Here is a 20,447-nt window from a genome sequence, read left to right on the forward strand (position 1 = left end):
AGATTGAAAAATGCAGCAATTTTTTTTTAAAAGTCACCACTTCATTAGAAATTAAATTTTACTGAAAAATTACACATTTTATGCTAAAGTACAGTAATAGGACTGTCTATCAGTATAGCATGCTTATAAACATTATTCTCTGTGGATTTCTGTTGGATTGTCTTTTAGACAAACTGATTACGACTGCTTCAAGAAAAATGTTGTGGCAGATTTTTCATCTCTTCAGAACGTTGAGTAAAAGTTTTGTTCATAATAATGGCTTTGCTGTTTAGACTTGGCCGTCAAGAACATTTCCAAAGCTTCACCAGAAAGAAAACATCTGAACATGGCTTGGGATTTGTTGTGTTTCAAGCAACCTTTGTATGTATACTTTTCAGTTTATCCAACCATATACCACCCACACATCAGTTGTACATTGATTATTTTTTCTTATATAATAACATCTAGTAAGTTCTCACACTGAAATTGACAGAACTGATGCTGCCAAACACCTAGTCCTTCATTTCTTTCTTTATCTTCTAATGACAACAAGAAGTACTGGAAACTTGTGCACCAAAAATTTAAAACTTGAAAACAATGCATTGCCAAATGATGAAATTTGTGCTACCTCAGCATTTATAAGAACACCATTTTTTAATGGGAACTTGTGCACATACAGATAAAAAGTACTTGAAGTTCTTGTTGTTAGTTGCCCTGTTTGCCATTTGTTTATTCATCATTGCTTATCTGTCACATGCACACCATAGTCTGTGATAGCTCACATTGGATCATATTGCTATTACATCAGTTTGCTTTATATATTTATTGAAAATTTCTCAAAATGGTTTATTTCATTGAAACCTTAATGTTACTTTCAATTATTTAAATATTTTCAAGATAACTTAAGAGTTAAAAATATTTTCAGATATTTTATTTTAATATACTTCTTGCTATTATTAATGAAATTAATAAAAATTTTCTAATGAACTTTACAAATGCACATAAAGCAAGGATTTGGCAAAGATGTGAATAAAGAAGTTATTTAATGCTAGTCACAGATGTTTGTTTGTTTTTTTTTAATGAAAACCAAACCCCAAACACGAGAGGTATTAGAACCTATAGTACTTACTACCGTGCTTGGGTTGGAGGTTGAAAAGATGAAAGAAGATATTTGTTGACATTTTGATATGTTTAAATGCAATTTCCTGTTACAAATAAATTTACAAAGAGGAAGAAAAATAAAACTGAAAATTATTTTTTTAAGAATCATGAAGCTGCAGAAATAAACTGGTGACTTTATTTAGAACATCTACTTTATGAAGTTTATACTAAGAAAAACAGTTAGCAACTCAAAAACGTGAATTTTTTTTGAGTGTGAGGGTAAGACATACATGGAGCAAGGTTAAGCAGTCACCTATTTTTCTATTTATTAATATTCTTATATTAAAAGTGATAAATGTGACTTTAAAGAACATCTGTGCTTTTTATGCACATATATATATATATATATATTTTTTTTTTTTTTTTTGCCTTTGGAATGTATATTTTCATGCAATACATGCATATGCAAATCAGTACACATGGAAGTTGATTAACAATATTCATCATGGCTTCAATAATGTAACTATGATGAAAAATAAGGACTTCCTGTACTTCTTCATTGAACAAAAGAACAGAATCTTCTCTTCTTTTAAGCTATCCATGACCTTGGTAGTAGAAATGCCTATGACTAAGTCAAAATAATTTTTCCGGTTTGGTATTATTTATTTATTATTTCTTTTTTAATGAAAACCCCAAACACAACGTATTAGAACCTACAGTACTTAGTACCATGTATGAACTGAAAGCAGAAGATACTTGTTGAGAACAGACTTGAATTTCTGTAGATTGTAATTTTCAGTAACACATGTGAAGGAAGGTAGCTTCAGAAAACATGCAGAAGAGATAAATGTGGAAGGGGAAATTGGTTCTGTGAGTTTGGAGTTGGAGAGTGAATGAATGCTGACTGTTTGCAGCATATATTCAGACTAGTTTGGAAGAGAGTGGGAGAATTATAGATGCCAATTCAGAAGAATAATACCTGCTGAAATATCTATAGAAAAGGCACGCAGCAGAAACTGAACATCCATATGGGTCATTCATTAACTTAGCTGCCCTCTTTTGAATGGAGTCAAGAAGCTTTAAAGAAGTTTTGGGCACACCACAATACACATGGGAACAATATCCATGGTAGGGCACATTTGAGATTTATACCGATGAGTGATTGCGTAGAAAAGTAACACCATAAGCAAACAAAAAAACCCATTTTTTTTTCTTTTCTTTTTCCTATTTTTTTCTTGCACAGGAGGCAATTTTGTGATGTGATTGTGCCAAAAGAGATTAGAAATAAGAGTAATCCCTAATAGAGGTGTGTTCTTGAAATCTGAGTGTCATTGCTTTAGAAGGATTGATGTTTCCCCAGGGGCTCACATCTGGTGAGTATGGGTTTGGCACACCCAGGGTCCTGAGCTGGATATCATCATTCTTCTCTTTCCTGGTGATTCCCTTCTATTTCTGACTCTCTCTCTCTCTCTCTCTCTCTCTCTCTCTCTCTCTCTCTCTCTCTCTCTCTCTCTCTCTCTCTCTCTCTCTCTCAGGGGTAACTCACTTTTTTTTTTTTTTTGGCTGGTGCAGCAAAAGCCTCAGGCTTCCTTGCACCATATGGCTAATTATAATAATAATAATAATAAAATTAAGTTTTCTTTACCACATTGGAGAATTACCTGGGAATATGATTAGCATCTAAGGAATCAGTGGTGGATATTTGAGAAGTTTAGGCTGTTTGTGCAGGGAAAAAATTTCTCAAACTGGAAGGTAGTGTGCATTTCTTAGCAAAACTGTGGATAAGGTTTCCAGTTGGTGGAAATCATTAATATACAGGAAGAGTGGGAAAAAAAGATCTGACCCTTGAGGAACACCAGCATAGTGGAGAAGCTAGAAGACTGAGTGCCACCCTTCATCATCTGCAGTGAGTATTCAAAGTTTATTTATTTATTTATTTAATTTTTTTTTCAGTGAAAGGTCTTCCACTGAAATACCCACTACAAGGGAGGGGAAATGGATACCCAATTACAAAAAACTGACTTTTTTTGGTAATTGGTATCCACAGGTTTCAGCAGGCCATAAGATAGGAGCTTGTTCAGAAGACCTTTATGGTAGACTTGATCAAGAGCCTGAGAAATATCAAGGGCAATTGCTTGAGTTTCATCAAAAAAAAACACAAAAACACTTCTATTTAATCTGTACAAAGATGAAAACACAAGCCAATATATCACTACAGGATTGACACTCATGGAATCCATACTCAATATATTCAATATATACATATCATTCAACATGTCTACGAGTAATGACATCAATACATGGATGCGAGGTATACTGGACTGAAGAGCTATGTGTGGATTTTCAAAAAGCATAATATTTAAAAGAAACAAGCAAATTACTTCATTCAACCCAGACGATAGGAATGTGAACAAACTTTCTACACAAGCAAGGATAACATACCTAGAATTATCAGCTTATTTAGGATTGCTTTCACCAGAAGTTTGTGATTCAGATTTCCTTTTTTTTTGTTCATCAATTTGTCTTCATTGAAAACTTTTGACCCATGAACTGGACTGGAACATGAATCAGTGACACTCACTGGTGATTACCTGTACTTTTCAGTTTGGTAACTATGAATGGCTTTTCCAACCTGTTCATCAACTCTTCAGAAATTGTGCTCTCCTTACAGATGTCCTCCAAAAACATGTTGTTCATTAATGATTAAAAATCTAAATTTTTTTTTTTATTTGAGATGTTTGGAAGAGAAAAATTATTTACTTGGAATTAAAATTAGTAGAGGCATTTGATGTAAGAAAGCCCTTCGATGCAATCATAATGCCAATGTGCACAACACTTTGGGCTCCATATAAGAGTAGTCCTGGCAGTGCAATGTTTTCTGGCATGTGAGCACTTCTTATTCCACTTGGCAGTTTCTTTTTGGGAGCAGATCCAGTTTCTTCAAAATTACTCACCTATGTTTTAATGGCATAAGCAGGCAATACAATATCTCTATGCTTAAAGCTTCGAGATCCTGTACTGCCTGCTTAAAGCTTGAAGTGAGTGCAAAATAAACATCAAGCAATGTTATAACTATTGTTTTAGTAAAATGCCTTGACAGCAAAGAGCACACTTCCACAGCTTCATGATTACTAATTGGCAAGGGAGCATGTCAGGTGACACAATCCTCCTCACCACATTGGTACACAGAAAATCAGTTTTTAAAATCAGCGGTTTCCTTGCTCCACCATGTAACTGCTTTCGATTTTAGGGTGTTACTATAAAAAATCAGTTTCATCCTTCTGGAACAATGAATAAAAAGGTACTGATCATTTGCAAAGATAGACTGTGTCTTAGAGGTTGAGCTGAGTAAAGCTTCTTTTGTTGTTCCATATGAGACTAATCGATACACAGAGCATGCCCTTGAAAGGCATACAAACATAGAAGTGGTTTCAGATTTGTATTCATGCACCCTTTTCAAACAATAACATTTTAATTTTGTAAAGGAGGTTTGGGGACACCCTGTTCTCACCTTCAGTACTGCTTGGAACTTAGTACCAAAATTTCCAAGTTCTTTGGGTTTGTGGAATGCTGTATAATTTTTTAAATTATTTTAAATTATTTTAAATTCTATCATTTGGATAGAATTGAAATTCTCAAGGATACTCAGCATGGTTTTGTAAAGGGAAAATCATGTTTAACAAATCTGGTTCGGTATTTCGAAAGGGTCACTCACGAGCTGGATTTAGGGAATAATTTCGACATTGTTTATTTAGATTTCAACAAAGCTTTTGACTCAGTCCCACATGAGCGGTTGCTTTATAAGCTGGAACAGGTTGGAATCGCTGGGAAAATCCTTAGATGGATAGAAGGATGGCTTCAGGGCAGGAGGCAGAGGGTTGTGATAAATGGCTATTCCTCAGATTGGGTTGATGTAAGAAGTGGGGTTCCCTAAGGATCAGTATTAGGACCGCTGTTGTTTTTAATTTTCATAAACGACATTGATAAGGGATAGAGGGCATGATGTCTAAATTTGCAGATGATGTTAAAATTGGTAGAGTAGTTAATGAACACTGTCAAGCTGAGCTTCTTCAGAGAGACCTAGATAGACTTCAAGAATGGTCAGAAAGATGGCAGCTATGCTTTAATCCAACAAAGTGTAAGGTATTACACCTGGGACACAGTAATCCCAAAATAACTTATTCACTTGATGGAGTTCAACTAAACCCAGTACTGGAGGAAAGGGACTTGGGTGTTACGATACGGTCAGACATGAAATTCTCTGAGCATTGTAAACAGGTTGCAAGGAAGGCCCATGGTGTCCTATCGATGATCTATTTAACTTTTGCAAGTAGAGATAGGGACGTGATAATCCCATTATATAAGGCTTATGTTAGACCACACTTGGAATACTGTGTTCAAGTATGGAGACCGCACCTAAAGAAAGACATTGAGCTTCTTGAAAGGGTGCAAAGAAGGGTAACTCGCCTGGTGAGATCGGCAAAAGGGCATCCTTATGAAGAAAGACTTCGAATATGTGGGTTGCAGAGTTTGGAAACTAGACACCTTAGAGGAGATTTGATTGAGGTGTTTAAGGCTTTGAGAGGCATCAGTAAAATGAATGAGGACAAAATTTTCAAGATTATAAATGATGCTAGAACTAGGGGACATAAATTCAAGTTACGGGGGGAAATGTTTAGATTGGACTGCAGGAAGTTTTATTTTAGCCAGCGAGTTATAAATTACTGGAATAAGTTGCCTTCATGGGTGGTAGAGGCCGACTGTTTGGGGAAATTCAAAGGTCATCTGGATAGTACTTTCGGTTAAGGGAATAGGATGATAGGTTTAATTTCGCGCATAGGATGATAGGTTTAATTTCGTTTTTATTTATTTTTTATTTTATTTTTTTTATTTATTAATTATTATTATTTAGTTATTTATTTTATTTATTTATTTTTTTTTTTTTTTGTTTTTATCATTGTTTTGTTCGGAATTTTTTTTTTTTGGCTGGTGCAGCATAAGCCATAGGCTTTCTTGCACCATGCGGCCATTACTAATACTAATACTAATTTAATTTTGTTAGTAAGAAAATTGGAAGAAGAACCAGTTCCAACTGCAGGAATTTTCACAATAAGTCCCAGTAATACTACTAGGATTACTGAGGGAAACATTGGCTGCAGCAGACACAGCAGGAGAATGAGCTCTGATGGCATATACTCCAATTGCACAATCTTTAACTGACTCAACTGTGTAGTAGTAGTGCCATGTGATGCAAGAAAGCAAATGTATGAGCTTATGCAGCATCAGCCAACAAAAAAAAAAAAAAAAAAATCACACCATTCTCTCCAAATGCCTGTCCAGTTCCTCCTCAAATTTATTCAACCTATCAACTTTCACAACAACAGATGGAAGTTTGTTCCAGCAATTAACCACCCGCTGGCTAAAGGCAAATTTCCCGCACATCTATTCTACATCTGTCTTTTCTTAATTTAAATTTATGCCCCCTTAGAGGTTGGTAATCTGAACAAGTGGAAGGATCCCATCAGAATTCAGCGTGTTCGATCCATTCAAGGCCTTATATACCTCAATCAGATCACCGCACAGGTGCCTAGTCTCCAGCCACTGAAATTTGCAGAACTTAAGCCTCTCTTGGTAAGAGGATCCCTTCATTCCCCTCACCAATCTTGTTGCCCTTCTCTGTACACGCTCAAGTAAATCTACATCCTTCCTAAAATGAGGCCTCCAGACCTGTACACAGTACTCAAGGTGTGGCCTAATCATTGCCTTATACAGAGGGATAATCACCTCCTTTTCCCTGCTAGCAAAATTCCTATATATCATTGACAAAACCCCATGACCTGCCCTGGCAGCCTGTCTGCATTGTTCAGAAAACTTCATATCTGCCTGCACAATTACTCCCAGGTCTTTTTCATTTTCTACCACCTTAAGTGTAGTACCACACAGTTGGTACGTTTCTCTGGGGTTACTTCTACCCATATGCAGTACTTTGCATTTGTCAAGGTTAAACTTCAGTTGCCACTTCTTAGCAAATCTGCCCAAATTATCTAGATCCTGTTGCAGTAGCACACTGCCATTACTGTCATTAACAACCCTGCCAACCTTTGTATCATCTGCAAACTTCGACACTAAGACTGATATACCTTCATCAATATCATTGATAAATATACAAAACAACAGTGGACCCAACACCGAACCCTGTGGAACACCACTAATAACATTAGTCCAAGAAAAACAGCACCCATTGATTACCACCCTCTGTTTTCTCCCACTTAACCATCCTTTTATCCATTGTAGCAACTTACCCTTAATACCATTCTGCTCCAATTTGTACAATAGTCTTCCATGCGCAACAGTGTCAAAAGCTTTTCTGAAATCCAAATATATGATATCAAAATTATTTTTTGCATCCAGTTCCTTTGTAACCACATCATAATATCCTATCAAATTTGTCAGACAAGACTTTCCCTTAACAAACCCATGCTGTGTCTGAATTATTGCTGCAGTCTTGTACAGATGATCCTGCAATGCATCTTTAACCAGCGACTCCATTATTTTTCCCGGAACAGAAGTTAAACTAACTGGTCTGTAATTACTCGTGTCACCCTTTGATCCCCCTTTGTGAATTGGGGATACATTTGCACATCTCCAGTCCGTGGGAACCTCCCCTGAGTCCAAGGATGCTCTCATAATTATGGCTAAGGGTTTGATTAGTTGCTTTGCCGCCTCCTTTAATATAACTGGATAGATCCCATCCACCCCAGGTGCTTTTCTTACGTTTAACTTCAACAACTCCTCTTCCACTTTACTCTTAGTTATTACAAAATCAGAAGGTTATCAATTTGATAACCTTCTGCCATTTTCAAACCTTAATAACCCCTCACGTGTGAATGTAGATGCAAAATACTCATTCAGTTTGTTTGCTATTAGCATTAGTAGAGGCATTTGATGCAAGAAAGAAAGCTTATGCAGCATCAGCCAAAAAAAAAAAAAAACCCACTTCCACTTCACCCCTCCGTTTGTTCAAAATACCTGTCCAGCTGAGCCTTAAACTTATTTAGGCTATCAACCTCCACGACAAGGGATGGAAGTCTGTTCCACCAACCAACCACCCGCTGGCTAAAGGCAAATTTCCGCACGTCTATCCCACATCTGTCTTTCCTCAATTTGAATTTATGCCCTCTCAGGTGATTATTCTGAGCTAGAGGAAGAATCCCATCAGCATTGAGCATGCTCAAACCATTCAAGGCTTTATACACCTCTATCAGATCACCTCGCTGGTGCCTAGTCTCCAGACACTGTAATTTGCAAAACATAAGCCTTTCTTTGTAAGAGCACCCCTTTGTTCCATTCACTAATCTTGTTGCCCTTCTCTGTACTCGTTCCAGCAGCTCTACATCCTTCTTGAAATGAGGCCTCCAGATCTGTATACAGTACTCTAGGTGTGGCCTGACCATTGCCTTATACAAGGGAATAATCACCTCCTTAACCCTGCTGGAAAAATTCCTGTATATCATTGACAATACTCCATGAGCTACTCTTGCAGCCCGTCTGCACTGCTCAGAGAACTTCATATCTGCCTGCACAACCACCCCCAAGTCCCTTTCATTCTCTACCACTGTCAGTGTAGTACCACAGAGTTGATACGTTGCTCTGGGGTTGCTGTTTCCCATGTGTAGTACTTTCCATTTGTCAATGTTAAACTTCATTTGCCACCTCTCAGCCCATCTGCTCAACCTTTCCAGATCCTGTTGCAGCAGCATAGTGTCAGTAGTGTCCTTGACAACCCTGCCAACCTTTGTATCGTCTGCAAACTTGGACTTTAAGCTTGATATACCATCACCAATATCATTTATAAATACAGAAAACAATAATGGACCCAACACTGAGCCCTGAGGGACTCCACTAATAACATTAGTCCATGATGAGCAGTGTCCATTGATTACCACTCTCTGTCTTCTCCCCCTCAACCACCCCTTTATCCCTAGCAGCAATTTGCCTCCAATGTCACACTGCTCCAATTTGTGTAGCAGTCTTCCATGTGCAACAGTATCAAAAGCCTTTCTAAGATCCAAGTATATAATATCAAAGCTATTCCCTGCATCCAGTTCTTTTGTGACTGCATCATAGTATCCAATCAAATTGGTCAGGCAAGACTTACCCTTAACAAAACCATGCTATGTCCGAGCTATAACTGAAATCTTGTCTAAATGATCCTGCAGTGCTTCTTTAACCAGTGCCTCCATTAATTTTCCTGGAACAGAAGTTAAGCTCACAGGTCTATAATTACTTGTGTCAGCCTTTGATCCTCCTTTGTGAATTGGGGTCACATTTGCACATTTCCAGTCTATGGGTACCTCCCCTGAGTCCAAGGAAGCTCTCATAATTATGGCTAATGGTTTGCTTACTTCCTTTGCTGCCTCCTTTAATATAACTGGATAGATCCCATCCACCCCGGGTGCCTTTCTTGTGTTTATCTTCAACAATTTCTCCTCCACTTTACTCCCAGTTATTTGAAGATTCTGTAGCTTACTGCTAGAGTTGAATACACCTCTGGCATTCCCCTCACTGAAATAACTCCTCATGTGTGAACGTCGATGCAAAATATTCATTTAGTTTGTTAGCTACCTGAGCAGGATCATCAACAGTTGACCCATCAATATCAAGTGGACCAATCTGATTCATCCCCTTCCTTCTAGAGTTTACATAAGTAAAGAACTCTTTGCTGTTTTTCTTTACATCCCTTGCCAAGGATTTCTCGTAATCTGCCTTCGCCTGCCTAACCTCCTTTGTAACTTGGTTGCATATCAACTTGTATCTATCATAGGCTTCTGTGTCGTTTGTTAATTTGTAAGTATCCCATGCATTTTTCTTCCCTGCCATATGCCTCATTAATTCATCTGACATCCATTTTGGCCTAAACCATGAACAATATTCCTTAGTTGGTACGTAAAGCCTAGTAGCTTCCAAGATTAGTTCTATGAATGCTTCCCATTTTGAATTTGCTGTTGGTAACATCATCAGTTGGTCCCACTGTATAGAATTTAAATACTGTCTCAGTCCATCGTAGTCACCTTTACGGAAGCAATAACCCTACCCTTTACCCCTAATGGTAGTTACCTCTTTGAGTAAATCCCACTTCAGCACACTGTGATCACTGCCACCTAGTGGTTCATTTATCTGCAGATTCTTAATGCATGAAGAATCACTGCTGATAATCAAATCAAGTGTATTACTCCCTCTAGTTGCCTCCCGAACATGCTGATGTAGAAAACAATCATCTAATAAATCCACAAAAGCCCTGCTAGTGTGTGAGTGACCAGCCCCCAAATTCCAGTTAATATCTGGGAAATTAAAATCCCCCATTATAAGACTCTGATTTACTGGCCCACTCTATTTCCCTGTACAGTTTCTTATTATACTCATCAGAGTCATTAGGCCTATAGCACACTTCTACTCTCAATTTTGATCTCCCAATGCTTATGTCACACCAAACTGACTCAACACTGCACTGTCCAGCGATGTCGACTGGCTTCACTTCCTTGGTTTTTATGTGTTTCTTAACTAATAGCATAACCCCTCCCCCCTTCCTATCCTGTCTATCCTTTCTGTAGACATTGTACTCCCCAAATTCCAGTTCTGCATCCCTTATATCTGTGTGACACCACGTCTCTGATATCCCAACAATATCTGCCTTTGATGATTTGAGCAATACCTCAAATTCATCAAATTTATTTACTAAACTCCTAGCATTGGTGTACACGCAAGTATACCTGCACCTGTTTCTATTCTTAGCTACCCTAACAGAACCCATGTGTTTACTTGTACCGCAATGGCTCCCAGCAGTCTCTGAAATATCCTGCATCTTGTTTTTCAGGCTTCTGCTCATTCCAATAGAAGCAGTGCAAGAATCTCTTTCACCTCTGCCAATGGCTACTGTTAATCCATTAGTCTTTGTCTCCCCCCAAGCTAGCAGTTTTCCGACCCACCTAACACTGCCTCGATAGCATCAACAAATATTCTTACACCCTTTCTATTTAAGTGTATCCCATCCCTGTAGAAGCAATCTCTCCTGTTAACAAGTACATTCCAGGCTGAAAAAAATTCTACCCCTTGAGCCTTGCACAATCTTTCCAGGGCCGAATTGATCGACAAGGCTCTCATCATATACTCCCTCCTATCGTGTCTGGGCAGAATTGCAGACACTTTCAAATTCAACCCTAATTCTCGGCTTTTGTTCAACAGTGACCTGTACTTGTTAAGTAATTCTGCCGGTCTCCTACTCTTTATATCATTAGTGCCATCGTATACAAATATATCACCTTTTGTGCCCTTAAAAGATGATATTCGCTCTACAACGTCATCAACCTTTGCCCCTGGCAGACATACCCTGGTCCTGTTCCACCTATCCTTTTTACAAAGCATGTTCCCCGTTTCCCTGACAATAGAGTCACCAACAACTACTAGTTCCTTCGGGACCAGCGCATCTGCCTTGGGGGTTGCCTCTGTGTCACGTGATGCCCAAGTGCAAGCTCTGGCGTTGATGTGGGCAGCTGAGAGCTTGATGGGCCCCTCAAATTATTTCCTTTGAGGGCATCCACCCTGTCCTTCAAGCTCTCATATAGGCCCACAAGAACAGGGCCCACAAGAACTATCTGAGCAGGATCATCAACAGTCGAACCATCAATGTCAAGTGGACCAATCAGATTCATCCCCTTCCTTTTAGAGTTTATATAAGTAAAGAAATCCTTGCTGTTTTTCTTAGCATCTTTTGCCAAGGATTTCTCGTAATCTGCCTTCGCCTGCCGAACCTCCTTTGTTACCTGATTACAGATTAACTTATATCTGCCATAGGCTTCTGAGTCGCTTGATAATTTATCTGCATCCCGTGCATTTTTCTTCTCTCTTACGAGTCTCATTAGTTCATTTGACAACCATTTAGGCCTAATCCTTGAACAATATTTCTTAGTTGGTACGTAAAGCCTAGTAGCTTCCAAGATTAGTTCTTTGAATGCTTCCCATTTTGAATTTGCTGTTGGTAACATCATCAGTTGGTCCCACTGTATAGAATTTAAATACTGTCTCAGTCCATCGTAGTCACCTTTACGGAAGCAATAACCCTACCCTTTACCCCTAATGGTAGTTACCTCTTTGAGTAAATCCCACTTCAGCACACTGTGATCACTGCCACCTAGTGGTTCATTTATCTGCAGATTCTTAATGCATGAAGAATCACTGCTGATAATCAAATCAAGAGTATTACTCCCTCTAGTTGCCTCCCGAACATGCTGATGTAGAAAACAATCATCTAATAAATCCACAAAAGCCCTGCTAGTGTGTGAGTGACCAGCCCCCAAATTCCAGTTAATATCTGGGAAATTAAAATCCCCCATTATAAGACTCTGATTTACTGGCCCACTCTATTTCCCTGTACAGTTTCTTATTATACTCATCAGAGTCATTAGGCCTATAGCACACTTCTACTCTCAATTTTGATCTCCCAATGCTTATGTCACACCAAACTGACTCAACACTGCACTGTCCAGCGATGTCGACTGGCTTCACTTCCTTGGTTTTTATGTGTTTCTTAACTAATAGCATAACCCCTCCCCCCTTCCTATCCTGTCTATCCTTTCTGTAGACATTGTACTCCCCAAATTCCAGTTCTGCATCCCTTATATCTGCGTGACACCACGTCTCTGATATCCCAACAATATCTGCCTTTGATGATTTGAGCAATACCTCAAATTCATCAAATTTATTTACTAAACTCCTAGCATTGGTGTACACGCAAGTATACCTGCACCTGTTTCTATTCTTAGCTACCCTAACAGAACCCATGTGTTTACTTGTACCGCAATGGCTCCCAGCAGTCTCTGAAATATCCTGCATCTTGTTTTTCAGGCTTCTGCTCATTCCAATAGAAGCAGTGCAAGAATCTCTTTCACCTCTGCCAGTGGCTACTGTTAATCCATTAGTCTTTGTCTCCCCCCAAGCTAGCAGTTTTCCGACCCACCTAACACTGCCTCGATAGCATCAACAAATATTCTTACACCCTTTCTATTTAAGTGTATCCCATCCCTGTAGAAGCAATCTCTCCTGTTAACAAGTACATTCCAGGCTGAAAAAAATTCTACCCCTTGAGCCTTGCACAATCTTTCCAGGGCCGAATTGATCGACAAGGCTCTCATCATATACTCCCTCCTATCGTGTCTGGGCAGAATTGCAGACACTTTCAAATTCAACCCTAATTCTCGGCTTTTGTTCAACAGTGACCTGTACTTGTTAAGTAATTCTGCCGGTCTCCTACTCTTTATATCATTAGTGCCATCGTATACAAATATATCACCTTTTGTGCCCTTAAAAGATGATATTCGCTCTACAACGTCATCAACCTTTGCCCCTGGCAGACATACCCTGGTCCTGTTCCACCTATCCTTTTTACAAAGCATGTTCCCCGTTTCCCTGACAATAGAGTCACCAACAACTACTAGTTCCTTCGGGACCAGCGCATCTGCCTTGGGGGTTGCCTCTGTGTCACGTGATGCCCAAGTGCAAGCTCTGGCGTTGATGTGGGCAGCTGAGAGCTTGATGGGCCCCTCAAATTATTTCCTTTGAGGGCATCCACCCTGTCCTTCAAGCTCTCATATAGGCCCACAAGAACAGGGCCCACAAGAACTATCTGAGCAGGATCATCAACAGTCGAACCATCAATGTCAAGTGGACCAATCAGATTCATCCCCTTCCTTTTAGAGTTTATATAAGTAAAGAAATCCTTGCTGTTTTTCTTAGCATCTTTTGCCAAGGATTTCTCGTAATCTGCCTTCGCCTGCCGAACCTCCTTTGTTACCTGATTACAGATTAACTTATATCTGCCATAGGCTTCTGAGTCGCTTGATAATTTATCTGCATCCCGTGCATTTTTCTTCTCTCTTACGAGTCTCATTAGTTCATTTGACAACCATTTAGGCCTAATCCTTGAACAATATTTCTTAGTTGGTACGTAAAGCCTAGTAGCTTCCAAGATTAGTTCTTTGAATGCTTCCCATTTTGAATTTGCTGTTGGTAACATCATCAGTTGGTCCCACTGTATAGAATTTAAATACTGTCTCAGTCCATCGTAGTCACCTTTACGGAAGCAATAACCCTACCCTTTACCCCTAATGGTAGTTACCTCTTTGAGTAAATCCCACTTCAGCACACTGTGATCACTGCCACCTAGTGGTTCATTTATCTGCAGATTCTTAATGCATGAAGAATCACTGCTGATAATCAAATCAAGAGTATTACTCCCTCTAGTTGCCTCCCGAACATGCTGATGTAGAAAACAATCATCTAATAAATCCACAAAAGCCCTGCTAGTGTGTGAGTGACCAGCCCCCAAATTCCAGTTAATATCTGGGAAATTAAAATCCCCCATTATAAGACTCTGATTTACTGGCCCACTCTATTTCCCTGTACAGTTTCTTATTATACTCATCAGAGTCATTAGGCCTATAGCACACTTCTACTCTCAATTTTGATCTCCCAATGCTTATGTCACACCAAACTGACTCAACACTGCACTGTCCAGCGATGTCGACTGGCTTCACTTCCTTGGTTTTTATGTGTTTCTTAACTAATAGCATAACCCCTCCCCCCTTCCTATCCTTTCTGTAGACATTGTACTCCCCAAATTCCAGTTCTGCATCCCTTATATCTGCGTGACACCACGTCTCTGATATCCCAACAATATCTGCCTTTGATGATTTGAGCAATACCTCAAATTCATCAAATTTATTTACTAAACTCCTAGCATTGGTGTACACGCAAGTATACCTGCACCTGTTTCTATTCTTAGCTACCCTAACAGAACCCATGTGTTTACTTGTACCGCAATGGCTCCCAGCAGTCTCTGAAATATCCTGCATCTTGTTTTTCAGGCTTCTGCTCATTCCAATAGAAGCAGTGCAAGAATCTCTTTCACCTCTGCCAGTGGCTACTGTTAATCCATTAGTCTTTGTCTCCCCCCAAGCTAGCAGTTTTCCGACCCACCTAACACTGCCTCGATAGCATCAACAAATATTCTTACACCCTTTCTATTTAAGTGTATCCCATCCCTGTAGAAGCAATCTCTCCTGTTAACAAGTACATTCCAGGCTGAAAAAAATTCTACCCCTTGAGCCTTGCACAATCTTTCCAGGGCCGAATTGATCGACAAGGCTCTCATCATATACTCCCTCCTATCGTGTCTGGGCAGAATTGCAGACACTTTCAAATTCAACCCTAATTCTCGGCTTTTGTTCAACAGTGACCTGTACTTGTTAAGTAATTCTGCCGGTCTCCTACTCTTTATATCATTAGTGCCATCGTATACAAATATATCACCTTTTGTGCCCTTAAAAGATGATATTCGCTCTACAACGTCATCAACCTTTGCCCCTGGCAGACATACCCTGGTCCTGTTCCACCTATCCTTTTTACAAAGCATGTTCCCCGTTTCCCTGACAATAGAGTCACCAACAACTACTAGTTCCTTCGGGACCAGCGCATCTGCCTTGGGGGTTGCCTCTGTGTCACGTGATGCCCAAGTGCAAGCTCTGGCGTTGATGTGGGCAGCTGAGAGCTTGATGGGCCCCTCAAATTATTTCCTTTGAGGGCATCCACCCTGTCCTTCAAGCTCTCATATAGGCCCACAAGAACAGGGCCCACAAGAACTATCTGAGCAGGATCATCAACAGTCGAACCATCAATGTCAAGTGGACCAATCAGATTCATCCCCTTCCTTTTAGAGTTTATATAAGTAAAGAAATCCTTGCTGTTTTTCTTAGCATCTTTTGCCAAGGATTTCTCGTAATCTGCCTTCGCCTGCCGAACCTCCTTTGTTACCTGATTACAGATTAACTTATATCTGCCATAGGCTTCTGAGTCGCTTGATAATTTATCTGCATCCCGTGCATTTTTCTTCTCTCTTACGAGTCTCATTAGTTCATTTGACAACCATTTAGGCCTAATCCTTGAACAATATTTCTTAGTTGGTACGTAAAGCCTAGTAGCTTCCAAGATTAGTTCTTTGAATGCTTCCCATTTTGAATTTGCTGTTGGTAACATCATCAGTTGGTCCCACTGTATAGAATTTAAATACTGTCTCAGTCCATCGTAGTCACCTTTACGGAAGCAATAACCCTACCCTTTACCCCTAATGGTAGTTACCTCTTTGAGTAAATCCCACTTCAGCACACTGTGATCACTGCCACCTAGTGGTTCATTTATCTGCAGATTCTTAATGCATGAAGAATCACTGCTGATAATCAAATCAAGAGTATTACTCCCTCTAGTTGCCTCCCGAACATGCTGATGTAGAAAACAATCATCTAATAAATCCACAAAAGCCCTGCTAGTGTGTGAGTGACCAGCCCCCAAATTCCAGTTAATATCTGGGAAATTAAAATCCCCCATTATAAGACTCTGATTTACTGGCCCACTCTATTTCCCTGTACAGTTTCTTATTATACTCATCAGAGTCATTAGGCCTATAGCACACTTCTACTCTCAATTTTGATCTCCCAATGCTTATGTCACACCAAACTGACTCAACACTGCACTGTCCAGCGATGTCGACTGGCTTCACTTCCTTGGTTTTTATGTGTTTCTTAACTAATAGCATAACCCCTCCCCCCTTCCTATCCTGTCTATCCTTTCTGTAGACATTGTACTCCCCAAATTCCAGTTCTGCATCCCTTATATCTGTGTGACACCACGTCTCTGATATCCCAACAATATCTGCCTTTGATGATTTGAGCAATACCTCAAATTCATCAAATTTATTTACTAAACTCCTAGCATTGGTGTACACGCAAGTATACCTGCACCTGTTTCTATTCTTAGCTACCCTAACAGAACCCATGTGTTTACTTGTACCGCAATGGCTCCCAGCAGTCTCTGAAATATCCTGCATCTTGTTTTTCAGGCTTCTGCTCATTCCAATAGAAGCAGTGCAAGAATCTCTTTCACCTCTGCCAGTGGCTACTGTTAATCCATTAGTCTTTGTCTCCCCCCAAGCTAGCAGTTTTCCGACCCACCTAACACTGCCTCGATAGCATCAACAAATATTCTTACACCCTTTCTATTTAAGTGTATCCCATCCCTGTAGAAGCAATCTCTCCTGTTAACAAGTACATTCCAGGCTGAAAAAAATTCTACCCCTTGAGCCTTGCACAATCTTTCCAGGGCCGAATTGATCGACAAGGCTCTCATCATATACTCCCTCCTATCGTGTCTGGGCAGAATTGCAGACACTTTCAAATTCAACCCTAATTCTCGGCTTTTGTTCAACAGTGACCTGTACTTGTTAAGTAATTCTGCCGGTCTCCTACTCTTTATATCATTAGTGCCATCGTATACAAATATATCACCTTTTGTGCCCTTAAAAGATGATATTCGCTCTACAACGTCATCAACCTTTGCCCCTGGCAGACATACCCTGGTCCTGTTCCACCTATCCTTTTTACAAAGCATGTTCCCCGTTTCCCTGACAATAGAGTCACCAACAACTACTAGTTCCTTCGGGACCAGCGCATCTGCCTTGGGGGTTGCCTCTGTGTCACGTGATGCCCAAGTGCAAGCTCTGGCGTTGATGTGGGCAGCTGAGAGCTTGATGGGCCCCTCAAATTATTTCCTTTGAGGGCATCCACCCTGTCCTTCAAGCTCTCATATAGGCCCACAAGAACTATCTGAGCAGGATCATCAACAGTCGAACCATCAATGTCAAGTGGACCAATCAGATTCATCCCCTTCCTTTTAGAGTTTATATAAGTAAAGAAATCCTTGCTGTTTTTCTTAGCATCTTTTGCCAAGGATTTCTCGTAATCTGCCTTCGCCTGCCGAACCTCCTTTGTTACCTGATTACAGATTAACTTATATCTGCCATAGGCTTCTGAGTCGCTTGATAATTTATCTGCATCCCGTGCATTTTTCTTCTCTCTTACGAGTCTCATTAGTTCATTTGACAACCATTTAGGCCTAATCCTTGAACAATATTTCTTAGTTGGTACGTAAAGCCTAGTAGCTTCCAAGATTAGTTCTTTGAATGCTTCCCATTTTGAATTTGCTGTTGGTAACATCATCAGTTGGTCCCACTGTATAGAATTTAAATACTGTCTCAGTCCATCGTAGTCACCTTTACGGAAGCAATAACCCTACCCTTTACCCCTAATGGTAGTTACCTCTTTGAGTAAATCCCACTTCAGCACACTGTGATCACTGCCACCTAGTGGTTCATTTATCTGCAGATTCTTAATGCATGAAGAATCACTGCTGATAATCAAATCAAGAGTATTACTCCCTCTAGTTGCCTCCCGAACATGCTGATGTAGAAAACAATCATCTAATAAATCCACAAAAGCCCTGCTAGTGTGTGAGTGACCAGCCCCCAAATTCCAGTTAATATCTGGGAAATTAAAATCCCCCATTATAAGACTCTGATTTACTGGCCCACTCTATTTCCCTGTACAGTTTCTTATTATACTCATCAGAGTCATTAGGCCTATAGCACACTTCTACTCTCAATTTTGATCTCCCAATGCTTATGTCACACCAAACTGACTCAACACTGCACTGTCCAGCGATGTCGACTGGCTTCACTTCCTTGGTTTTTATGTGTTTCTTAACTAATAGCATAACCCCTCCCCCCTTCCTATCCTGTCTATCCTTTCTGTAGACATTGTACTCCCCAAATTCCAGTTCTGCATCCCTTATATCTGTGTGACACCACGTCTCTGATATCCCAACAATATCTGCCTTTGATGATTTGAGCAATACCTCAAATTCATCAAATTTATTTACTAAACTCCTAGCATTGGTGTACACGCAAGTATACCTGCACCTGTTTCTATTCTTAGCTACCCTAACAGAACCCATGTGTTTACTTGTACCGCAATGGCTCCCAGCAGTCTCTGAAATATCCTGCATCTTGTTTTTCAGGCTTCTGCTCATTCCAATAGAAGCAGTGCAAGAATCTCTTTCACCTCTGCCAGTGGCTACTGTTAATCCATTAGTCTTTGTCTCCCCCCAAGCTAGCAGTTTTCCGACCCACCTAACACTGCCTCGATAGCATCAACAAATATTCTTACACCCTTTCTATTTAAGTGTATCCCATCCCTGTAGAAGCAATCTCTCCTGTTAACAAGTACATTCCAGGCTGAAAAAAATTCTACCCCTTGAGCCTTGCACAATCTTTCCAGGGCCGAATTGATCGACAAGGCTCTCATCATATACTCCCTCCTATCGTGTCTGGGCAGAATTGCAGACACTTTCAAATTCAACCCTAATTCTCGGCTTTTGTTCAACAGTGACCTGTACTTGTTAAGTAATTCTGCCGGTCTCCTACTCTTTATATCATTAGTGCCATCGTATACAAATATATCACCTTTTGTGCCCTTAAAAGATGATATTCGCTCTACAACGTCATCAACCTTTGCCCCTGGCAGACATACCCTGGTCCTGTTCCACCTATCCTTTTTACAAAGCATGTTCCCCGTTTCCCTGACAATAGAGTCACCAACAACTACTAGTTCCTTTGGGACCAGCGCATCTGCCTTGGGGGTTGCCTCTGTGTCACGTGATGCCCAAGTGCAAGCTCTGGCGTTGATGTGGGCAGCTGAGAGCTTGATGGGCCCCTCAAATTATTTCCTTTGAGGGCATCCACCCTGTCCTTCAAGCTCTCATATAGGCCCACAAGAACAGGGCCCACAAGAACTATCTGAGCAGGATCATCAACAGTCGAACCATCAATGTCAAGTGGACCAATCAGATTCATCCCCTTCCTTTTAGAGTTTATATAAGTAAAGAAATCCTTGCTGTTTTTCTTAGCATCTTTTGCCAAGGATTTCTCGTAATCTGCCTTCGCCTGCCGAACCTCCTTTGTTACCTGATTACAGATTAACTTATATCTGCCATAGGCTTCTGAGTCGCTTGATAATTTATCTGCATCCCGTGCATTTTTCTTCTCTCTTACGAGTCTCATTAGTTCATTTGACAACCATTTAGGCCTAATCCTTGAACAATATTTCTTAATAGGTATGAAACTTTGTAGCTTCCACGATTAATTCCTTGAATGCTTCCCACTTAGAATTTACTGTTGGTAACATCGTCAGTTGATCCCACTGTACGGAATTTAAAAACTGTCGGAGACCGCTGTACTCGCCTTTATGGAAGCAAAAACCCTTTCCTTTACCCCTGATGGTAATTATATCTTTAAGTAAATCCCACAAATGTACTTTTAGTTAAAATTATGCCTCAAATCAGAGCAGCAAAGCATGTGGCTAAGAGTTGTGAGGATGACTAAGCTTGTTAGAGGAGGGATTGTCAAAGGCAGGTCTACAAATTAAGGC

At 40.0% G+C, this 20,447-nt stretch overlaps 1 protein-coding gene across 2 annotated transcripts in view; it reads right to left on the bottom strand.

Annotated features, from left to right (window-relative positions):
- LOC150084438 (oxysterol-binding protein-related protein 1-like) overlaps positions 1-20,447 on the bottom strand; it is a 707,041-nt gene that overhangs the window by 42,549 nt on the left and 644,045 nt on the right. The gene's annotated exons all lie outside the window — the stretch shown is intronic.

This window comes from Mastigoproctus giganteus, chromosome 6, assembly GCF_048544385.1.
Source record: "Mastigoproctus giganteus isolate SK-2022 chromosome 6, ASM4854438v1, whole genome shotgun sequence".
In the NCBI taxonomy this organism is placed as follows: domain Eukaryota; kingdom Metazoa; phylum Arthropoda; class Arachnida; order Uropygi; family Thelyphonidae; genus Mastigoproctus; species Mastigoproctus giganteus.